Source organism: Sceloporus occidentalis, unplaced genomic scaffold, assembly GCF_023333645.1.
Source record: "Sceloporus occidentalis isolate IW3139 unplaced genomic scaffold, rSceOcc1.0.p SCAF_5, whole genome shotgun sequence".
In the NCBI taxonomy this organism is placed as follows: domain Eukaryota; kingdom Metazoa; phylum Chordata; class Lepidosauria; order Squamata; family Phrynosomatidae; genus Sceloporus; species Sceloporus occidentalis.
In genome coordinates this window covers 55,881,049-55,906,169 of record NW_028316985.1, presented here as the reverse complement: position 1 = coordinate 55,906,169, position 25,121 = coordinate 55,881,049, and the positions used below count along the sequence as shown (strand labels likewise).

The following is a 25,121-nucleotide window of genomic DNA, read 5'->3' as shown; positions in this document are numbered from 1 at the left end:
AGCAGATACAGCCCATTTGCACTTCTCTTTACCTGACATGGGGATCCTGGATTATGGTTACTTGTGACAAGACATGCCAATCAGACAACAAACCAAGATTAAACCTAGTTTGTGATTTTGGCTTGTTTGTCTGCATTTAATCATAATCCTAGGTTCAGATGTTACATATCATACTCTATTCTAGTTTGTTTGTCTGATTGCAAAAAAGGGAAAATATGAAAGTTGATCACATAGTAGTTTTTTAAGTTAGCATTTCTAGTTTATTGTTACATGGAAAGTGTGTGTGTATTTTTAGAAAACTGGTAGTAATTTGCAGCTAATATAGATGTGATTTTTTTTTTAAAAATGAAAGATACTTGTGCAGCTAAAACCATAATACACAGTGGTTGTTTATAATGGTGTCTAATATATTGTAAGTTATCTAATGTTGGCAGTTAAGATAAATCAGTGTACACTGATGGGCAACTGCTTCCCAGAATGTGCTTATACAATCAGCCCTCCTCATAGGCGGACTTGCCTTCCGCAGCTTTGAGCTTACACGGAAGGCAAGCCCCATTAGAAGTAATTAGGTGTGTACCCGTGCCATGCACCCTGTGCGTCGCCATGTGCACGCGCCTAATTCTTTCCTATGGGGCTTGAGCGTATGCTATTTTTCCCATACGTGGGGGAGTCCAGAACGGATCCCCCGCGTATAGAGAGGGCGGACTGCACAAATCTACTGTATAACCATTCGCTATTGTGAATTACAAGTGACTTTGCATACTGCAGCTTACATGGTTGTTCTTTTTCTTTTTTGCACACAGTAGATAATGTTTGATGCTTTCTCTGTCCTCTGAAACTCTCTTACACTTCCTAGTTCAATATCCTAGTACACATTCCGATACACTAAATATGTGTCATGAAACTGAAAGAAATAAAATAGTTTTTAAACTGAGATTTCAGAGAAATGAGGAAATACTATCAGAATTACAAAGAGTAGGCTAGTTAATTGATGATCATTGTATTGTGATGATTCTGACTACTCTCACATAATAGTGTAGATATTTGCATGTCTACTCAAGTGTTTTATTTTTATTGTTCTAGCTGAGGGGTAGAACTGGTCACTGATGGGCGCTGCAGTCCAAAGGTATTTGGAGGGGTGCAGTTTTAGCTTTTCATTTATTTCTGTGCCCTTAGCAATATACTGTGCGATCCTTTACATGGCATGTAGAAGTAAATCTCATTGGATTCAGTGAGACTTAATTTATATTACCGGGTTGTAGGATTGCAACCTCAGATATTGTTTGTATTATCAAGTTGTTTTAGTGAGAAAATAGAAATATTGCATGATATTGCATTATTAAACTCCATGGTGGATCTGAGTCTCTTGCTAGTTTAAAGAGACATATTCATTGATAGTCTATAGAATTGATGTAATTCAGAGTTTTGCGTGGGAACTGCTGTACCCAAGATTTCATGTGGGAGAAACAGTTACTTATTCACTTCTAAATAGTGAATAGTCTGCTGCATAGGTGATAGCTTCTATAGTGGACCCTAATATTTCTATAACTTGGAGGTCTTCTAGAGAGGCCCTTCTCTCTGTCCCACAACCTCAAGCTTAGTGGGAATAAGGGAGAGGGCCTTCTCAGACTTTCTACACAAAAGTTCAAACATTCTTGTTCCATTAGGCTTTAAGAAACTGAATAGAATGGACTTTTAATTATGTGCTATATAATTTTATCGTTTGTATAATTTTAATTAATTTTAATTAATTTTAATATTTTTAACTTTATAAAATGTTCAGTTGTCTTTTTAAAAACTTTTTTTATTTTTATTGAAGCACGTGTATAGTTTAAAAAAAAACCTATATTGTTTTAAAGAGGTTGTAAGCCACCTTGCTCTGTTATTGGGAGAAAGGCAAGATATAAATGACTATAATACAAATAAATATTGTCTTTTCAGTTCCACTAACATTTTGGCTGGTATCAGTATCGGTATACTAAGTACACTAAATCAGAGGGGCTAAAAAGCATTCTTCCAGATGCAATAACTTGGTTTGTTTGTTTTTAAACACACAGTTCTAGGACTTGTTCTTTTAAATGTAACATGTTACTTCAGAAAGAAAATCTGAGAGATTTATTTTGATGTTAGTAACCATGATTTAATTATTTAAAGAATGTATATACCATCGTTCTGCAGAAACTGCAAGACAGCAGTTATGATGGGACATATTTTCTGATCTGAAAAACTGAGACTGAGCTGCACAAATTGTTAATACTTTTGTTCTTATGGAGGTGTAATTTAAAGGTTGGACTTTTCTACTTTGCATGAAACATATAGACTAACATTCTTATTCACAGTTTATTAATAAATGTATTACAGTCATTTCAAGAAATCAGTGGAAATTGTTTTAAAGGTGATTTTTGTGTAGTTTTTGAAAATGTATGTTATGATATACACAAGTACTCAAAGGTTTTTTAAAGCTAAAACCTGTCAAAGGCAGAAACTATTTTTAGGATAGACAACTATTACAAAAGTCTGACTATTACTATGCAAGAATCAGCAGGGAAACTTTTCACAAAGGTAAGTACTATTAGCTGCTAAAGCCTGCACACGAGATTGCTGTTATGAAGGACAGGAAAGGACTACCTATTGTGAGTGATTTAGGTTATCTCTGTACAAGAGATAAAGGTCACATTTATGAAGATGGCACTATGTGTATAATACACAGGAGCTTGAAATTGTTTGCACTATTAAGTTGCATAAGGATAAAGAGAATAGACTCAAATATCAAATAGAGAGGGCAGGGCAAGTAGTATCCAGTAACATTTAGCTAGAGATTATTGTTCTTAATGGTGCCTTGGAAAGCTGGGTAGTTTTGGGCCAGGTGATAGTAAAATATGCTTATTACCATTGAAATGTTTAACCAGGTGCTATGTGTATCATCCATGCCATTGTATTCCCCATCACCATATGGATGTGAGAGCTGGACAGTAAAGAAAGCCAGCAGAAAGAAAATAAACTTATTTGAGATGTGGCTCTGGAGAAGAGTGCCAGCCAAAAAGACAAACAAATAGGTCCTTGAACAAATTAAACTTGATCTCTCCCTGGGAAGCCAAGATGAAAAAACTGAAGCTGTTGTATTTTGGCCACATTATGAGAATGTATGACTTATGAGAAAAGATAATAATGCCAGAGAAGGGAGAAGGCAACAGAAAGAGAGGAAGACTGCATGCTAGATGGATAGATACAATTAGGTTGACCATGGGCCTGAATCCACAGGAGCTAAGCAGGGTATTGGAGGATAGGGGGTCCTGAAGATGTTTTTTCCCACAAGGCTGCCATGAGCCAGGGCCAACTTGAGGACAGTCTAACAAAAACAAAATGTGTTTAAATCTCATTAATAGAATTAAGTTCTTATCAACATCATTTTACATTAGTAGGATTATAACCTGTAAGGTATTGTGGTGCCTAAAAGCCTTTTGTCTTCCATTTAAGCTGCTTCAAACATGTTACAAAATTTTGTGTATGTGCTTAGCTTTCTTAAGCATACTTATACATTTAAACACATTCAACTTCAGTAGTTTATACCCTCAGTTGTTCTAAAAATGTATGATTGTATGTAGGAGTGATTAATGGAGTCTTATTGCAGCATCAGCTAAGCTTTAGATCAGTTTGTGGGGTAAAACGTGGCATAGGCGCGGGACAGATGGGCGCGATAGGGCGCCCTCATCATGTGCGAGGGGACGACACTTCCAGACGCCCTTTGCACGTGATGAGGCGTCAAAATGGCAGCGCCCTGTACAAATGGGCGCTGCCATTTTCACATGGTGGATGCTTAGCGTCTGCACGTCACGCGCCATAATGATGTTACGAGGGCACCATTGTTGCACTGTGGCATCATGGCGCTGCAAAAAAACCCCTGCTTTTTGCAGGCTCTTTTTGCTGCGTGAGGAAGCCACGGGGTTTGTCCGCTGCAGCTTCCTTGCGCAGCAAAGCAAGGCACAGGCAGACTGTCCATTTTGGGCGGTCTGTACCAGGCCATAGTTAACAAAAGTAACCTGCATCTGATGAAGTAGTCTGTACTCCCTGAAAACTTCTACCAGTAAAACTTGTTTGTTTTTAAGGTGCTGTTAGAACCTTTGTTGTAATATTTAAAATGATATACCCCTAAGGCTATGTTAGAAAATCCCATGATAGGTTCACCTTAGGGTTGTCATAAGTCAGAAACACTTGAAGACAAACAGTGATAAAAACTATGTTAGAAAAGGTACCATTTATTAATAGACAGTGATCTTAGCACTTTTACCTGGAAACAAGCTTTATTAAAGGGATTCTTGAGTAAACACTAAATACATGAGAAACAGGAACCTTCCCCCCCCCCCCCATTTTTATGTCTAAAGTGGGAAAAGTAAAGGAGTAGCATTTCTGAACAGCTTTTAAAAATAGTGATGTGGATAATATTTTACATTGCTAATTTGCAATTCTGCAACCGTCCTTGTTGTTGTTGTTGTATACCTCCAAGTCCTTTCTGACCCTAAGATGAACCAATCATGGGATTTTCCTGGCAAGTTTCTTCAGAGTGGTTTGCCATTGCCTTCGCCTGGGGCTGAGAGCATGTGACTTGGCCAAGTTTACCCAGTGGGTTTCCATGGTCTCAAGAATCAATAGTCCAACGCTGAAACTATTACGCTATGCTGGCTCTCAGTACAACTGTCTTATCAAGGCAGTAATGAAATGTAAGTGATGATACATTTGCTACTGTGTAAATAAACATGGAACACTCTTGGAACTTTATGATAGGAAGGTTCTTTCTAATGTTGCAGAGAATAGTAATCTTTGGGTTTAATGCCCCAGTGCCATCTAAGAATCTCCCCCAGGATCTTGCTCCTGCAACATGGTGGCAAGCCACTTGTAAAGTAAATTGCTGCCACACTGCAAAATCAATTCAGTTTGACACTTTTTTAATTGTCATGCTCCTGTTAATCCTGAGTATTGTATTTGTTGTGGCACCAGAGCTCACTGCCAGAGAAGGCTCACTATCTCACAAAGCTACAAATCCCAGATTTCCATAGCATTGGACCGTGTCAGGTGTCAAAATTAATTCTGCAGTGTAGATGCAGCTGCAGTGTGGAGATGCCTCTTGCTTTTTACTTGACTCGTTGTCCTCTATCTTCTGTATCAAATAAAGAAATGAAATTTTAGAAAATACAAAGAACAGGTTATTTGTTCAAACTAAGTTTTCAGAGGTCTGTGGAAGCTCATAGTAAAGTTTAGAATTGGAAGCAAGGGATTCTGATTAGAAAAGTTTCAGCACTGTGACTAGTACAGCCACATCATGATGCTTGCAGTGCATCATGTATAACAGTAATAACTGTATAACAGTATTTTTTTTACTAGTTTTATAAAGGGTATTTGAAGCCCAAACCACAGTTAGTCCCAGTAGACTATGCTGATTGAATCAAGGGAAATTGAGATCCAAAACACATTGCAGAAATAATCCACTTTGAGTCTGCTTTAACTGCCTTAGCTCAATGCTAGGGATTTTTGGGAACTGTAGTTTTGTGAGACATTTAGCTTTCTCTGTCAGACAGCTCTGGTGCCACAATAAACTACAATCCCAGGATTCCCTAGCACAGAGTCAGGGTAGTTATACTGGTCTCAAACTGGGTTATTTCTGCATTGTGTTTTGGGCCCAAATCACTGTTTATGTAGGTTTTGTTAATTTACAGTAGTTGGGAATACACTTGAATATAAGTCCAAGTTTCCATTGATTAAGTGGATTTGTTTTAGCTGAGGCTAACCACTAGATTTAAGTCTGAATATTTAGTGTTTTTGTTATTAATTCCAATTTTTAGCCCCCCCCCATGAGCTCTGCATAAGAATGTTGCATTCTAAATATCGTTTCTAAGCTTTTACAACTTTCCCTTTACTTGTTTCTGAGATCTTTTTTTCATTTTCATTTTATTTTCATAGTGCAAAGTTTAATAAAGACTGAGTGAGTATCCCTTATCCGGAAATTTAAAATACTCAAAAATGGATAGCTAAGATAGTGAAACCTTTATTTTCTGATGTTTAAGTGGACACAAACTATTTCATGCACAAAATTATTAAAATACTGTGTATAAAATTGCCTTCAGGACATGTGTGTAAGGTGTATATAAAACATAAATGAATTTTGTGTTTAGACTTGGATCCTATCTCTGTGGTACCTCATTGTGTATATGCAAGTATTCCAAAATCCCCCCCCCCACACCAAAAAAAAAAATTGAACCGCTTCTGGTCTGCAGCATTGGAGATATTCAATCTGTATAAATATTTAGGTATCATGGATGTACAATAGCTTGTGCCTCTCTTAATAGTACTAGATATGCTATTTGAGAAAATTTAAGTACAGTCATCCCTCCATATTTGCGGATTTGATATTTGCGGATTTGATTATTCATGAATTTCATTAATATGTTCTCTCTAGGACTGTCTAGGTCCTCCAGTGCAACTCTGTGGTCAACTTTAACTAAAAGATGCACTGAAAGACCATTTGTAGCTACTCCAGTGCCATTCTATGGTCAGTGTATATTGGACATTGACCACAGAGTTGGACTGGATGACCTAGAGATTCCTAGAGAGGTGTTCTCTCAGGTAAAAACAGTGTTTTTGTTATTTGCGGTTTTTCCATTTTCACGGGGGTCTTGTTCCCCTAACCCTAGCGAATATGGAGGGACAACAGTAATTATGTTACCAAATACCATACCAGTCCAACTTTATATAATAGTTTAGACCCAGACTTTGTCATGCTAGAACCATTAAAATCAATGAGATATAAGTTAATCCGAACAAAGTCTGGATCCAACTCAGTACATTTCATGTTGTTAAACTACTACTAAGTGCTTTGGCACACTTTGGTGTTGGCCCCTTTCTACTGTGTTCTTCAGAGAGGAGTGTGCAAGAATATGAGATACCATGTAATATTTGTGGTCTTTTGGCTCCTGAATGTATTTGCTTAAATTTTACCATTAGTAAAATGGTACTTTGAATCCCTAGTCAGCCATGGAAACCCACTGGGTGACCTTGGGGAAGTTGCAGTCTCTCGGTCTCAGAGGATGGCAATTGCAAACCCCCTCTGAAATAATTTGCCAAGAAAACCCTTTGATAGGTTTGCCTTAGGGTTGCCACAAGTCAGAAATGACTTGACAAACAGCATACACACGTCACTAAAGATTTCATTAAAGTTTTCACTTGAGATATGTTTTTAGGGTAGTAATAGAACAGCCACTTCATACTTTGTTGTATTGACATTAGTTATTTTGGTTTGCTTGTTATTTGCAGACCATCACATTTCTTAAGCTTCTGGCCTCACGTGGGTGTGGCAGGATGCTTGAAAGCATTGAGAATTAAAATTCCCCTTCTGAACTTCAGGACAATTGTATTTGCTTCAGAAAAGAAAATACATGTGCAAGTGAGGGGGAAGAAGTTTGCAGATGAGTGTGTATGTATGCTAGCTTGTAGCCTGACCAAAGTAATTAATCCTTACTATATACTGGGTTTGGGTGGGTGGGAGGACTTTCCTCAAATATCACTTTGCTTCATCTCCCACCTCCCAAAACAGGACTGTGTGAAAAACCTGGAAACTAAAACCCATAGTGACTTATAGTCACCTCTGGGACAGAAACGTCATCAGCTTACAGCCAGTTTTGGGTCACTGTGGCCCACTGTAGAAGTGCCTGGGCAAGATTTGGGTTCCCTGGAATTGGCCATGCCACTATAGATAGATGTCACAGTCCTTCTGATGAAGTCCAGACTGCTGGTGTATTGATTCTGTTTTCATAAAATAATTGCTCATCTTTTCTTCCCATTAGAGAGAGGTTCTTTTTAGATACTCAAAGTTACTGGGAACTGCAAAAACATGTGCACCACTACTTGACAGAAAACACAATTATTAGATAGTTTGTTTTATTCTCAATCAACAATGCCTCAAATTGAGCTGTGAGTCTGCTGGGGCTATATCCACCCTTGTTAACCCCTATTGACTCTTTCACTTCATTGAAATGAAACCTTATTTGACTGCTTTCCTTGGTTTTGCCACAGAAATCCTGTAGAATGCATTCCTGACACAAAAGCCAGTTTACAAACCTGGGGACACCTGGAGTAGTCTAGGATAGTTTAGTCTCAGTTGCTAGCAGCTCTGGAGGCTTAAAGCTCTTTTTTCCATTATAGAAAATATGGCCTTTAGGAAGAGGCACATTGGTTTTATGGACTTAGTCCTGCAATGTACCATGTCTGTGCTTTTCAATCTAGAATCTGATTTTCTTCACTTGGTTGCATTTTGAAGTCCTTTCATTCGTTCAAGCTTGCATGGCAAATTGAAAGATATCACTGGTGCTTTTTCTTTTATTTTTACCACTGAGTGCATCTACACTATAGAAATAATGCAGTTTGGTACCACTTTTAAGTGTTGTAGCCTATTAAATAATGGGATTTGTAGTTTTACAAGGTCTGTTGCTTTCTCTACCAGAGTGCTGTCTGCTTCACAAATCTACAAATCCCAGGATTCAGTAGGATGAAGCCATGGCAGTTAAAGTGGTGTCAAACTGCATTATTTCTATAGTGTAGTGCATTTGCTGTCTCAGATAGAAGGTAATGATGTAGGCTTATGTGTGATGCAAGACCCATTAAGTTAAGTGGGACTTATATCCAGACTAGTGTGCATAGGAATTCCTGAAGTAGTATTTCTGGTTCCTGGATCACAGTTTAAATAACTGGAGTTGCAGAAATGTTTTTAGAGAAAACCAGTGTAGAATTGCTTTACAGAACTTTGTAATACTGTTATAGCTTCCTTCCTTCTGTAGAATTTGAGATTATTTCCTCGTCATTTGCAATATCTTCTATTATTGCCCTTCATACACTTGCACTGTGAGAAAGAAGCCTAGCAGAACACTTCTAACCTCCTCTGACAGCAAGAGAAATCCATATGATTTTAATCTTGTTCCATTTGTGTGTTAGCACTAATGTATGTGTTTTTATTTTTAAACGTAGCTAGCTAGGTAAAAACATCCTTTCACCCAAAATCTGTGAAATTGGTTTGGAAGAATATGGGTTAGCTCTTAATTGTCCATGAGAACATTAAAAAGTGAAAGCATTTTAAGCATATTCTGAGAGATGGAAATAATATTTACATGCTGAGATTTCAGAGCCCTTGTTTTTGAAATCCAGAAGCAGAATATCTGATTTTTAGTATCCTGTTTGCATAGATACTCACTAATCTTGTACTAAAAGTAAAAGTGTCTATGAATTAGGTGGAATCAACTTCCTTGAAGTGCTCTGACATTGCAAAAAAAGGTTACAATTTTTGGGAAAGATTTAGTATTGTAAGAAATGTTCACAAAAAAGCACCACTACCTTATCCTATATAGGGGGGAATATACTTGGATTGTTTTATGAAAATGAAATATGAGTTTATGTTTTAATTTTCAAAAATAATATATATATATATATATATATATATATATCCCAAATTTAAAGAGTGTTTAACTTTGAGACACATACAACTTATTCTCCCCCCCCCCCCCCAATAATGTGCTTATTGTAGAACAGCTATTTTAAAGGGTTTCCTTAATGCTAACTCCTAAAAGGCATAACACTAATTTGTATAGGGGAATTGTTCTGAAAAAACCCCGTTGAGAGGATGGCTAAGACTGTGTTAAATTGTGACAGCTGTTGATTAACATCATTTCTATAAAAAGACTATGGCGCGTTACAGACCGCCCCTTTGGGGCGGCCTGTAGTCGCGCCTTTCCCCGGTGTATCGGGGCCTCAGCAGTCAGAACGGCAGCCGCTGAGGCCCTGATCCGCCGCTTCCCTGCAGCCTGGAAAGGGGTGTCCTTGGGGCTTCAAGCCCCAAGGACACCCCAACGGCACCCGCTCGGCCCCTTTCTGATTTGAGTCGCTGGTGCAGCCTTCACACGGCTGCACCAACGACGCAAACCAGGAAGGAGCTCCGTTTCGTCCTGAAAATTGAGGGCTGTATTTGCTTTGATTGAGTCTATCCATCTGTAATGTGGTCTTTTCCTTTTCTTACTGGCTTCCACTTTTACTTTACCAAGCATCATTGTCTTTTCTATCCATAGAACTCTTCTCCAGCACCACATCTGAGATGAGTTTATTTTCTTCCTGTCAGCTTTCTTCACTGTCCAGCTTCCACAACCATACAGTGAAATAAAAAGTTTTAAAAATAACTTTAAGAGCTGCAAGATTTAAAATACAATTCACAAGTAAATTACTTGCACATTACTAATGAATTACATCAGAGAATGGGTAACAGTGCAGATAGAAAGGACTCAGGCACTTCCATAGATCTTAAAGAAACATTCATTATGGAGTGCTAACATTTAAAAGAAAAGAAATTATTTCTCTGAAAGCCTGGCATTTTCTACCAATAGCTTCTTAGATGACATATAAGGACTATATTTAGTGTCAACTCTGGCTTACATGATGGGATGATACACTTAAATCTGTTTGTTCCAAGTGCAGTAGACCTAATGAATCAATGAACTTACAAAAAGGTTGATTTACCAAGTTCCCACTGATTAAATAAGTCTACATTAGCTGGGACTAACAACTGGAGTCGGGTCATAAAACTATGTTACAGGGATATATAAGTCACATGTATGTGTGACATACAGTTATGTCACATAATCTATGCATAAGGGGAGGGAGAGAAGGAAGCAGTCTTGTACTTTTTATACCACAGTAAGCCAGTATGCACTATGTGATTTTTGGCTCAGTTCAAAGAGAGTACTAAAGCACAGTGTAATGTTATGAAAGGAATTGTGGTGAACTTTTTTTTTTACTTACGCACTTCCTTTCTTCACATTCTAGAAGGAACTGACAGCGTTGACTTCTGTTATACATACCGTATGACTAAATTAACTAATTCTCACTACAGTTAGAAGAAACAGGATTCCAAAGTTCAGACACAGTGAGAAACACAGTGAGAAAGTTTTTTTTTCAAAACCAAACATGGAAATTTTCTATGTCCTTTCCTTACTGCAAGTGTGTAAACCTGAGCCCTCTGCTATTCAATCTCATAATGCAGAACCATTGTTTAACCAGATTTTTGACGCATTAGAACACAATTGCTAGGACCTGCTTGTTTTGCAAATTATACTCAATGAAACTACTTTCTAATTAATACATGCTATAATTTTTAGATTAGGGTTTTGTTTTGTTTTTGGGTTTTTTTGCTTACACTTTAAAAGACACAACACAAATGGATAAATAAATAGAAGCAAAACAAGCAAACTTGGAGTGGTAACAATTATTAAAGCTACAATGTTCTTTTAATGCCAGCTACAATTAAAATAGTTCTGGTACCACATAAGCCAATCTCTCCAGTGAAGTTGATAATTCAGCTCTTACTTTCTTTTCCTTCCCTCCACTGAAGCTTGATGGAGTAACTGCTATAAGGTAAAACATATGAAGGGAAAAGCCTAAGAAGCTGGTCTCATCAACAATGGAGTAGCCCTGCTTGCCATTATTCCTGTGCAGTAACCATAATTTCCCACTTACCTGGTAATAAACCCCACTGTACTGAATGGGATTTAATTTTGAGTAGACATATAAAAAGGTGTATAATCCAGTGAATATAGAAACATTTTGGTTTTCACTGTGAATCTACTGTCTGAGCATGTTTGTATGGACAGCAATTTCAGTTTAATTACAATCCTTTAAGGGCTTAATAGTATGCTGAGTACTACAGTCGTCCCTCCCTTTTCGCAGACTTGGGATCTGCGACCTTGCTCTTCACAGACAGCGAGCAGGCCATTGAAATGCATGAGACCCCAATATTGGCAAGTTTTCAAATCTGTGGGGGGAGGGGTCTGGAATGGATCCCCATGAATCGGAAAGGATGACTGTAGTAACAACGAATAATTACAAGCTGCAAATCCGATCAACAAAAGAGCTGACAAAGGTTCACTCAGAAATAAGATCCTCTATGTTAAATAGGGTCCAATACTAGGTAAGTGTGTACTGATTTGCAAACTCAGTTATATCACTATTTCTGATTTTAGAAAAGTAAATGAAGACCGTAGTCAAGAAAACAGAATAAGACTACTGTAAGTCTTGGAAAGGCAGCCATGAAGAAACTAAATAAGATCTTCAAGTGTAAAGACATAACTTAAAATACTGAAGTCAGAATCGTCCAGGCCATAGTATTTCCAATTTCTATGTATGGATGTGAAAGCTGGACAGTGAAGAAAGCTCGCAGGAAGAAAAATCAACTTATCTGTAATGTGATGCTGCATAAACATTCTATGGATGCTATGGCCCGCTTAAAAACAAATGAACAGGCCTTAGAGAAAATCAAGCCTGAACTCCCATGAGAAGTGAAGATGACTGAACTGAAGCTGCTGCTGTACCTTGGACATATCATGAGAAGTGGAAGAAAGCAGGGAAAGAAAGAGACTGCACTGTACATGCACTGATCCAAATCAAGGAAGCCACAGTTCTTGAGTCTGCAAGACCTGTTCAGGGCAGCAGATGACTGGGGAGACAGCCCATTTAAAAGGTCACGATAAATTGGAGTCAACTTGACAGCTAACAGCAAAACAAATCTTGAAACACAAGTTTTTAAAAAAAAAATATTGATACCTCACATCAACAGTTTTCTGTGAAATACTTGCCAAGAAAATATATTACAAGAAAAGGCTTTGCTCTCTACATAACTGTTAGTGGATGTGACATTGACATACTGTATATATGCAATTATAAATTGGCCTCATCTGTAAATCGAGGGCAGGTTTGGGGGCCAAAATTATGGATTTTGTATGACCCATGGATAAGTCGCGGGTAAAACATAGGGGCATACAGGAAAAGATGTAAAGGATGGAGCAAAGGAAAACAACGCCAAAGAACAAAAAAATCTGGAAAACATAATTATTCACCCTAACAACCATATAGATGAGAGAGCAGAGGGGCTCAGTGCTTCTTTTAGGTGCTCTTGGGACAGACTAAACTCTAATCTTTCATCACTCTACTTAAAGAAGGGGATAGATCCTTTATTTGATTAAGAGTTAAAGTAAACACACCCGTGGATAAGTCAACCCAGGTTTTGGGGTCAATTTCTGACTAAAATTTCTGGACTTATACATGAGTATATATAGTTTGTCTTAATTGCCTCCTGTCTGAATTACCGTAATGTGCCGGTCTAGTGAGCTGCAGCCTGGCTGCTAACCAGGGCTGGTTATGCAGATCACACAAGTCCCTGATTACAGCACCTCCACTGGTTACTTGTTTACTTCCTTAAAAATTCAAAGTGCAGAGTGTGAACTACAAAGCAGAACATAAGTTGATCCAGGCTATCTGAAGGACTGAAGTCTGCTACCCAAGTCTGTCCAAGCCACAGAGCTTTGTGGGTGCTGAAACACTTCACAGGTACATCTGGTGTGAATGAAGGAGAGGGCCTTCTTTGTGGCTGTCTTTAGGCTCTGGAACATCCTTCCTATGAAAGTCAAACTGGTTCTTTCCTTGCTGTTCTTCCAGGCAAAAACCTTTATTATATTCCAACAGGATTTTCAAAACTGAAAAAAACACCGTTTTTGATACAGTATTGTTCTAATGATTTCATTCTAGGCTTTCAGTATTATTTTTAATGATTTTAATTACATTTTAATTATTATTTTTGTATATTTTACCAACTTACGTTTCTATTTGTGCCTGTTTCAACTGTTAAAAGTTACCTTGAGTCCTGGCTCTGGGGAGAAGGTGGAATTAAAATTAATAAAATTATTATTCATATTCATATTATTAGTTTGCAGCAACAGTGAGGATACAAAGATGAAGCCCACAAGCCACATGTGTTCTTCAAAGGTTGTTTTTGAGCCCCCTTGGTCCTCCAACCCCAATTAAATAAATGTCAAGTAATTCATGCTCCCCTGCATTTTCTATGCTATTATAGACCAGGGGGAGGGGTCAAAACTGGATGTAAATTTTGGTTTACTTGCTGGTTTGAAAAAGAGGCTAAAACAATCAAAAGGGATCAAAAATATGGGAAAGCTGCCCTGCCCACCACACCTTACCAAGTACAAGAGATCATTTTGAGTTTTTAATTTAAATAAACGGTTCAAAAACCTCTAAAGTTTTGTAGGATGGGAGTGCAACAGTCCTCTAAGGTCCACTGGAGAATATACACAGCCTCCCAGACTTGGGAAAATTACCCACCCTCAAATGACTTAAAGCACTTATTAAATAGGATACCTACATGTTCTCTAACTTTTGGAATTCTATGGTTTCTTTTTGTCATTTTATATACATAAAATATATATTTTATATCGGCAGGTTACAGACTGCCATTAAAGTACGCGCGGAGCACGTACTAGGGTTAGGAAGGGGCGGTGCTTCCGCACTCCCCTAACCCTAGCATGTGCTCCACGTGCACAAAATGGTGGCAGCCATTCCACACAGCTGCCACCATGATGGCGTCACGAACGCGCCGCCTCTAAACGAGGACGTGATGCCATCGCTCTGCGCGAGGGCACTTAATGATTTCTAGAGCTACCATAAGTCAGAGTCAACTTAATGGAAATTGCCAGCAATGTAAGATACAAGGGGAGTTGGGTTCTGTTAAGTAATATTTAGTTGTCATGGTTTTTGTACCATGGCTTAAGGGTCTTCATATTAATTTGCTCTAAACTTTGTATTTTATAAGAGCTGGTCTATGACTCAATAAATTGTGATAGATTGAATAGCCCCATAACTATGTAAATAACATTGAAAGTTACAGTAGTGCTGTAAGAGGAATGAAACAGTCCCTCATTCAGTTTCAGTCATGATATAATTATTAGTTGTTGCCTGTTGTCCCCCTCCTTGACCCATGGGGAGAGGCGTGTAAGAAATAATAATAATAATAATAATAATAATAATAATGGGAAGGAACTGATTAAAGTTAACAAGATACTTCCAATCATGTAAAGATGTGCATTAGTTTATAAATCCAGGCTTTGGGCATTACAACAGAAGGAATACAGGGATTCCATATCTAGGTTTGTGTAATTTTGTACTTGGAAAGTTCCTGATGTTTGGATTTCTCTTTCTGTGGTTGTGCATCAGTTAGAATGTATTTACTATAAATTCATCTTCATATGGGAGAAATGAGTTCTATAACTTCTTATGTTGTCAACGTACAGAAAGTAGGGAGAAAAAATGATTGAGATGTAATATTTGCAATAAGTTTGATCCAGTTAGGAGGATCCTGACATGGAGAATGAAATCGGGGAATCATCTAGAATTGGAAATGTAATAATGGGTGACTTCAGTTAATCTCACATTGATTTGCTATCAGTCTACTCTGGTCATAACAAAAGAAAAAAACCTGAATGCCTAAATGAATATGCCCTAGAAAAACTCCCCTCTGGAACCAACAAGAGAGGAGGCAGCCTGAATTTAATCCTAAATGGTATTGCCTACGCCCCCGTGAGTGTAATTGTACCACCTGGAAACACTGTCTGCAATGGTATGTGAATGGGAAAGCACCAGGGAATTGCAATCTTACTTGGTTTCAGAGGAGGAGATGTATATAGATTGTGGGAACTGGTAGAAAGAAAGTTGAAAGGGAAAGTTAAAAGGATTGAATCTCTCTCAAGATGCTTGAGTACTCAAAAGGCAAATTAATAGAAGCTCAGCTAGAATGTATGTCACAAGTCAGAACGGGACATGTGAAGTCCAGACAGGGTTACTACCATGGCTGATAAGAACTGTGAAGGATTAAAGATAAAAGGGATTCCTTCACAAACTGGAAGGCTTGCCCAAATGTAGTAAACTTAAAAGAACTTGAGCAAGAACCTCACAGAAGGAATTGCAAATCAAAAATTTGAGATTAAAAAAAAAAGGGGGGTGCATATTGCTAATAGCATCAGAATCAACATAATATGTTCTTTAAATACATCAGAAGCAGAAAGAGACATGGATCATAGGAAAACAATGAAGTTATAGGAGTTGGTGTAGTGGTTTGAGCATTGGAGACCAGGGTTTGAATCCTGGTTTGGCTATATAAACCCACTGAATGACCTTGGACAAGTCACACACTCTCAGCCTCAGAGGATAGCAATGGGGAACATGCCAATGGAAGAAACATGCCAAGAAAACCTCATGATAGGGTCACTTTAGCGTTGTAATAAGTCAGAAACAACTTGAAGGTGCACAACAACAATAACAAAGAAGGATAAAGTTTTTGGATGGAGAAAGAGAACTGCAATTTCCAAGAGAGAAGAGTGAATTGCTGAGACAAATGACAGTGACATAATTGGGCATAATTAGAAATAAATAACAGTGTGCAGATGTATATAGGTATATATGCCTTGAATTTACTTGCTGACGTATGGTGACCCTATGAATTTAATAGGGTTTTCTTAGGCAAGGAATACTCAAAAGAGGTTTTTGCCAGTTCCTACACACTGGGTATAGCGTAACACACCTGGTATTTGTTGGCAGTCCCATCCACATGTTAACCACATCTGACACTGCTTATTTCCAAGATGAGAGGGGATCTGGTTCCTTTAGTATTGGTGTACCAACTGTGATGACATTGATAGACTTCTGTCACTCATATAGGCATTTACGGCACATAATCTGATATCTGCATTTTTAAAGACAGCCATATAAAGAATGAATTTACGTCATAGCTTTGAATTTTGAAAACAGTGCTTGGAAAACTGCTGTGGCAGTTCAACCAAGAAAGAATTTTACTTAACAGTTTAGTATATGTTTAATAGCTGTTATTGAATGAAGTAGGCCATTCTAGCTGAAGCAGATCTTCTCTGTGGACATAATATTATGATAGCCCTCAAATTTAGATTTATGGGCTTAAAATCCAACTATATTGGATTCCTCCCCCCATTTGAATTAAAAGTGTTTACCAAAGAAACAGTATGAAATAACTGGTAGTAATGCTAACTACTCATGGTAGAAGTTCTTGTCAGAATAGTCAATTTAAAATGCCTTCTGTAATATATTTTATGAACTCTGACTTTTTATAGACACGTGGGCTTGTCCAGAGTTTGTAGCTGCTGGAGAGAAATTTTGGAACATTTTTGTTTTCCACCCACCTTTTTAATTATAATACATTGTCTGTAGCATTTGAACATGTTTTGATGGCCTCATAGTCTCTTAGTATTATTGTAGTGTATTATGTTTATTGTGTCAAATCAATTGTAATAATATAGTTTTCTTCATTTTGTGTTCCCATATGCTCCCTGAGTGTTGAGATGACAGCAGAGGTGACAGCCAGCCACAAATACTTCTCCTAGGCTGATTATTTTAAGCTTGCTTGATGATTCCAGCCTCATAGGCAGTTTTTGAAATTAGTTTAGGCATTCTGAAAGCTGATTAGAGATCCATGTTAACTTGTTTCCTCAAGGATTGCTTATTGTGTCTGAATAACTAGTGGCATTGCAATGTACTAAATCATTTTAGGTTGTCTCAAAATGGAAAGAAATTAATATTTTAGAATATTTTAATATGTGTTTCTTATAAGTTGAATATGTAATGCCCCTGTACTTAAAGTGCTTGTTCGATTTGGCGCATACATTCTAAGGAACTAGGAATTAGACATTTGGGAGGTTGGTGTAAAATCTGCCCGTTCAGTGCATTTCTTCTGTTTATTGGGGTGAAAAGGCAGTTAGGGGTTTATTTCATTTTCTCACATATTAAATGTTTGATTCTCCCCATCCTCCTCAACTGGAATTGTGTAGCATTATTAAAAGTTGTCAAAATACAGGAGTTATTTTATATTTGGGTAGTATTTGCAATATCTTCAGAATATTTTGTCATTTTCTTATGTGTAACTGGATCTAAAAACACTTTTTAAAAAACAAACTTATATAGTACATGAAAAAGTAGAATAGATTTATGCAAGTATAGTTGTGCATGCACAGAGGTAACACATATGAGCAGTCATACTTAATAACAGAAGGAGTTTGCATCCTTTTTCTTATACGCATGGTATATCTTTGTCTTTTTTTTAACCCTTTCACCCCTTTCTAGATTACAGTAGACAATATTGATTCTGCTGTATTCATAGCCTGGCTTTTACCAACTAAGCAGTGATAGTACTCTATCCTCCTCTATCCAACTGGTAGTATATCCTTTGAAATTAACCATGGGAGGGCTTTGTGTCCAGTTGATGGGCTTGCCAAAAGTATCTTGGCCTCTGTCAGAAACAGCAAGTCACTGTGGAAAGTCGAACTCTGGATTAGGTGAATCCAATAGGAAGCAATCGAAATAATCAGTGTGCAGATTATGTGTGTGCATGTGTGTCACCTGTCAACTTGGCGATCCTATTTTCATAGGATTTTCTTAAGGTAAAGAATATGCAGAGGTGGTTTTGCATTTGATGTATAGCCTACAAGCTGTGGGACAGTCTAGAGTGTAATCATTTGTAAATATTTTGCCGTTGTGGAATTCCAGGTGAATTCCCAGGTTGGGGGAGGATCACTTTTTTGGGGGGGGAGCACAAACCCTATTCTAGGATGAAGATCTTTTTCAAATTTGTGAGGCCCAGTATGATGTTTCTTTTGTAATTTTTTTGCTGGGGATTTTTCCTGCATGTTGTTGATCCTATCTGGATGCATAGTGTGTTTATGAGTGCAAACACAGGTTGAGGCTCCCTGATCAGAAAAATCTGTAAATTGTTGATTTCCAATATGACAGAACATCAGTGGAGGAGGTGGCAGAAAGCTTCAGCTGCACATTCTTTGGGCTCTTATCTTCCAGGGTAAGGAGAAGAATGAGAGGAAAGGAGGGAGATGACATGGCTGATTTTACACAAACAGTGGCCATGGGTGGCAGCGGCTGCTACCGCACCACTGCCACCCTCCTCCAAGCTAAAGTGAGGATTTGACAATGGCAGTTGTTGGCCACTGTCTCTAGACTTGGCCTAGAGGAGAGCCACGTGACAAAAAACAGCCTCCTTGCCTCTCTTTTTCCATCACTAGATTGCAGATCCCAGTCAGTGCCTTTCCTACCTGTATTCTGTGGATAGGAAGCCAGTAATTGCAGCCAACTGCAGCAGTAATAAGCACAGGCTCCTGGTTCTGCTGGAGCAGGAAGAATGACTCTTTGCTAGCATGAGGGGACTTGACTTGCAGCTTTAGCTCTTTGAGCCTATGCTTCTGAGTTTTTAGGTCACTAAATAATAAACAATAAAAGTAATAAAAGCTTTACAGCCACAGAAAGCGTATAGAATATTCCAACTAAGATAAACTTTGAATTGTATTTAGGTAATGCTGGATTGTGGTTAAGATCATGCTGTTGGTTTCATAGACGTAAGGAATCTCCCACTACTACTGTTACTCCTACTACTCGTACTTCTACTGAGGAATCCCCCTACATGTCTCATGCCCTTTAAAGCTGTATAACTGGTTTGAGTTGGAAATACTGCAACTTTATTGTAGCTTTGTTTCAAGCGTGTAATCACACTGGGAATCAGTGTGGTTGTAGTAATGTGGGTGTTGGTTTAGGAGCCTGGCAACCTGGGCTTGAATCTCTACGGAAACCCACTTGTCAAGATTTAGGGCTGCCATAAGTTGGAAATGACTTGAAGGCATGCAACAACAAAAATCACACTTTAATGTATACCAAAGTCTTTAAAATTGTATTCTGTTTCTGAGGTGCTCTTTATCTGACAATGTCATATTGCATTCTATTGATATTTCAATTCAAATGAAAATTAATGTACAGTCAGCCCTCCATTTTCATAGGTGATCCGTTCCGGACCCCCTGCGAAAATGGAGACTCGTACATATTCAAGCCCCATAGGCTTGAAGGGAGTGTGCCCCCGTGAACACATAGGAGGCACATGCCACGAGGATAACGGAGCTTGCCCTCCGTGAATAATCAAGAACGCGGATCTCAAGTCTGCGAGAAAGGAGGGGCCACTGTATAGCATTGGGGTATATAAATTGTTTGTTATTGTGTGCCTTCAAGTCATTTCCAAATTATGGTGACTATAAGGCAAACTTGTTGGGGTTTTCTTGGCAAGATTTGTTAGAGCATGTTTGTCTTTGCTTATCTCTAAGGCGAAGAGTGTGTGATTTCCTAAGATCACCCAGTGGGTTTTCATAGCCAAGCAGGGATTAGAACCATGGTCTTTATAGTCGCATACCCATGCTGGCTTTTCTGATTATAAACATGTGTCACAGGTTACACGTTGCTTTAACAATACATTGATTTGTACTCTTTGTCTATACAAGTTGCATATTCTTGGGCTGACCCTGTGAATACTGTTAAAGAATGACAGATTAAAGGAAGCAAATCTGGGTCACTTGTTTATCGTAAAAGAAAGCTTAGCCCTGTAGCAACTGTACTGTACTGAGTCAAAGGAGTGCTTTTCATATGTGGGAAAAATGGTAATTCCTTTGAATTGTTACATTAGGAATGCACTTCACCTCTTCCTTTATTCTTGTGGGCTAACCCAGTCAGGTTGAAATTCCTGAGACAGAGAAGGACACATAGAACACTCTTGCTTGATCTACTGTCTTTTTACATTTCTGTTGTAGTGGTAGCAGAAGACTAAGAAAAATGCCTGGCAGGTGGTAATAATCATAGTCCTCTGGTTTTGTTAAAATAATGTGTATGCATTGAGGATGTAGGGTGACTGAAAAAAAATAATGCTTCTTATCAAATACTAAAGGACACTTTCATGCATTTTAATTTTAAACTGTTCAGTGAGCATATTAATTAGAAAAATGCTTTGCCATTAGAGAAAGCAACCATGATCATTGGTGATATACCTTTTAATTTATAAGGCACCACTACCAAACATCTTGAGAGTCAAACTTATACATACTGTTTCCTTGAATTCAACCACACATCTTTTTATAATTTTTTGTCTGAGGGAACAAACAGAGGAAACAGAGGAAAATGCTTTGCTCTTGCTGTTAACCATGGTAAGTTATTAAGAACTGTGTGCGAGACTAAAGCCATCCATCCATATAATGGATTCTGCAGTCATGGATTCAACCATCTATGGCTACAAAATATCCTGTCCACAGCAAACCTTGATTTTGTCAATTGATATGAGACATTATTTTACTGTGAATATAATGGAACTTCAGCATCTATAGATTTTGGTATCCGAGCTGTGTGTCCTGGAATCAAACCCCAGTGGATACCAAGAACCCACTGTATGGTGGTGTAGTGGTTAAATGTAGAGCAACGACTCTGAAGAAAAGTGTTTGAATCTCTGCTTGACCATGGAAACCCACTGGATATTCTTGGGCAAATCACATACTTGCAGCCTTAGAGGAAGGCAAAGTCAACCTTCTTTCTGAACAAATATTGCCAAGAAAACTCCATGATAGGTTTGTTTTAGGATCGTCATGTTGAAACCAACTTGAAGGTGCAGAACAAGCAAAGCCATATATTGGGTTTTATGCTCTATGGGCAGACCTGTTCTGAACTGTACCTTTTACATTTCTTGAATGGCATGTCAAAATTTGTTCTGTTAGAGAGCAGTGCCAGTGCCTGCTGCAGCTTTTGAACAAGTCAGTGTCAACTCCCAGTGACAAATACTCAGGACTTTACTTTGAGTTCCAGGTAAATTGATGGAAGAATTAAACATGCAGGGTAGAATTAAACATTCCCATAAGAAATTCTTTGAGATTGATGTACTTAATTATCAATAAATTTATCAAAGTCAGAAGTGAAATATGGAATAATCAGTTTTGCAGATGATACTCAATTATTCAGGATGATAAAATCCTAACTTAATTGTAAGAAGCCTCAAATTTATATCTCTAATTTGGGTGACTGACAGTGGAATAGCAGACTCACTGAAACTGCATGCACAAGAATGCACTTTAGATGAAAATACCTTATGCTCATGTAAATAGATGAATTCAGAATTCTAACAATCTGAAAAGGAGAAAAAGGCAAATGGACTTTTACGAATTATTATGTAAGAGTTTGGATATAAAGCAACAGATACTGTTATGCCATAAATCTTTAGTATGGAATATTGTATATAGTCACGCCATCTCATTAATGATACTACAGAGTTGGATAAGAGTGGCTAAAACAGTGAGGGCATTAGAACAAAAGATGGACTTTACAAGGTTAAGACTTTTTTGTTTTTAGATGAAAAGGAAGATAAGAATTCAGGGATTGGCAAAAAATGAGTAGAGAAAATTATTTCCTCAGAACTACTATTTGAATAGTCAAGGGAGATTTGGAATAGGATGTGAAACTAATAATGGGTAAGCCTTCCTTATCCAAAATGCTTGGGACCAGAGATGTTTTGGATTTTTAAATTTTGTTTTAGAATACTTGTAGTTGCATATATGTACACAATGAGAGATATCTTGGAGATGAGATCCAAGCCTAAACACAGCATTCATTTGTTTCAAGTACAGCTTATGCACGTGGCCTGAAGATAATTTTATACAATGTTTTATATTGTTCTGCCCATGAAAAGTTTGTGCACACTGAAACATTAGAAAGCAGTGGTGTCACTATCTCAGCCTCCCATGAAAAAATGTTTGGTTTTTGGAATATTATGAATTTTGGAATTCCAGATAAGGGAGACTCAATCTGTACTGCTATGGAATATAGTTTGCTGTGCATCAGAAGAGAGTATCAGATACAGGAAATTTTAAGACCATGGACGTATAAAACGTTGTTGTATGCCTTCAAATCGTTTCTGGCTTATGGCGACCTTAAGGCGACCCTATCTTGGGTTTTGTTTTTTTGTTTGTGCAAGTTTTTCCAGTCGGTTTACATGGCCAAACTGGGATTTGAACCCTGGTATCCCATTGTCCTAGTCCAATGCCGAAACCACTACATAATGCTATTAATTATGCATATATGTTAAACATATCCTCTCTTCGCAACTTAGACATAATGCAGCACATAATTGCCTTGTGAAAATCATGGCTCACACGATTCATTGATGGACATTAAGTTAGCTCTGGTTCAGACATAGTAGTTCACTTGTGTTTTTACCAGAAGCCAGAAATCTCATGCCCTTGCTGAAATTCCAAGTACAGAGGTAACAGCTGGAATCTTCTTTCCTGTATGCTGGCTCAGCCATGTGCAGTACTACTACCTGCTGCTCTGAGAGATATGTGCATCTAGAATGCAATAAAATCTGAGAAGGAAACATTTTATTGGGAAAGCAGCCAGTAAATTCTTCTAATAAATAATTAGCCAATCAATGAATTGGGCCACTACACATTTAAGAGGAATTGGTTTGCATGGTGACAAGCAAGGGCTTTTCAGTGGCAAACTTTGACATGTCTATACTTAATTTGGATAACTTTAAAATGACCTGCAAATTAGCGTGGGGGTTAATCTTTTGCTATTTGTTAACCGTTGCATTAAAAAAATGAATCTTTGTGTTCAGAGCCGATATTTTTCACATTGTCAGATAATTATTTTTTAAAAAGAATACTTTTTGTCATGCCATGTCTCAGAACTTTTTTATTGGGATTTGGCTGGGCAGTACTTCGAAGACAGAGTTCTAAATTAGAAGGTTTTTAACAGTTAGCTTGGAGAAATGCAATTAGTGTTAGATAGTCTCTTTTAATCCTGTAAAATAACAATATTGATAATATACTTTGTCAGTGGAGAATTCATCTTCATTTCAAAATTAGTAATAACCATAATGTTCTTGATGAGTCTTTCAGAGCTCCTGTAAGTAATGTATATGTTATCCTTTCCCTTTCTTAAGAGAGTGTGTGTGTGTGTATGTGTATGTGTATGTGTGTGTATTACACACACACACACACACACACACACACACACACACACAACTTTGTAACAAAACCTATTGTTTTTGCTAATGTTATATCAAACAACTTTTCTAATAATTTAATTTACTTCATTTACAGGAAGTGTCCATCAAAGCTTGCTTGCTTCAGCAGACACAAAAAAATTAATGGGCAAAAGTACAGTTTTTAGGTAGGTAGACATTTTTGTAGTGTGTATTAGGTTTTTCTAGGAAGAGCTTAAGTGTATGTAAAGAGATGATAAGTTATATCTCTTTTAATATTTGATAGAGTCTAGAATGAAAAAGTGCCTTTGAAATATGTAGGTGTATCTGTGTGTCTCTTTAGGATGAATGTTTTCCTTAAAATATAAATTAGAAAGAAATGGAAAGTAAAGAAAATGCCAAAGTGGGAATTTTGCTTCCAAGATTAGAGTTTAGGGAAGGCAATGACACTTATATTTGTACATTTGAATATTTTATTTGGTGTCGATTGACTTGCATTTTTACAAGTCATACTTACTGATGATTGTGATGTTTGTGCTGATATAATTTGGAGCCACTTTACTTTTAACAGTTTTGTTATTGGCATTTTATAAACTATACTGAGGGCCCATGCCTCAAGATACATGTCATTATTCTCTTTATTTTTGCTAACCTTCACATTCTTATCTTTTGAATTCTTATTTAAAAAGCTGTGCTCATGAACTATGATCTTTCACTTGCCATGCATCATCTGTAGTTTGGGCTCAAATCCAAATTTTATGAAAAGGAGAACAGTCTTCCTGATTCATTTGTATGTTTATAATGTTGAAGGTCGCTATGTTCCACCCATCCTATCTTTTCTCTACACTAAAAGACACTGGATACTTTTTTCCTTTCCTCAAAGGAAAGACTTTAAGGGATGGTCCAGTGACCTTGCCCCTTCCAGTTGTGGGTAGGGAATGCTTTTGAAAGCATAGATTTGGATGGAACATCACCTTAAATGCATCCTACTCTTTATGCTCATACAGAAGAGGACAGTTCTTCCTGCTTGGCAGGATCAGCTTTTGAAAGCATTTCTCCAGTTGAATGTATGTATGTAGCTTTCTCAAATGCCAGACCCTTCCCTGCAAGGCAAGGTGGTTTAGAAAGAGAGGGTAGAGTATTTGTACATAACTCAAGTGGGAGCTGCAAGGACATTCGCTTGATGCCACCACCACCCACCCCTGTGACTGCTGCTTTCAGAGCCATTGCTGCATTAGGGGAGGTTGATGTGGAAAAAACCCTCTCCAAGGGGAAAAAAGATCTGCTTCCAACCTAGACAGGGCATGTGATTACTTCCCACCTCTTCTTAACTCAAAAGTTAGGTCCTGAAAACCCCTCCAGCACTGATGAGCAAATGAAA

General features: G+C 37.8%; 1 protein-coding gene across 6 annotated transcripts in view; it reads left to right on the top strand.

Annotated features, from left to right (window-relative positions):
• Nucleotides 1-25,121, top strand: part of CNOT2 (CCR4-NOT transcription complex subunit 2) — a 75,658-nt gene that overhangs the window by 5,423 nt on the left and 45,114 nt on the right. For 4 of the 6 annotated variants that reach the window (XM_089524123.1, XM_089524122.1, XM_089524124.1 and 1 more), the window contains exon 2: nucleotides 23,859-23,928. The exons of the other annotated variants lie outside the window; for them this stretch is intronic. The gene's annotated coding sequence lies outside the window, so the exon portion shown is untranslated. The remainder of the gene's footprint in view (nucleotides 1-23,858; nucleotides 23,929-25,121) is intronic. 6 annotated transcript variants of the gene reach the window in all.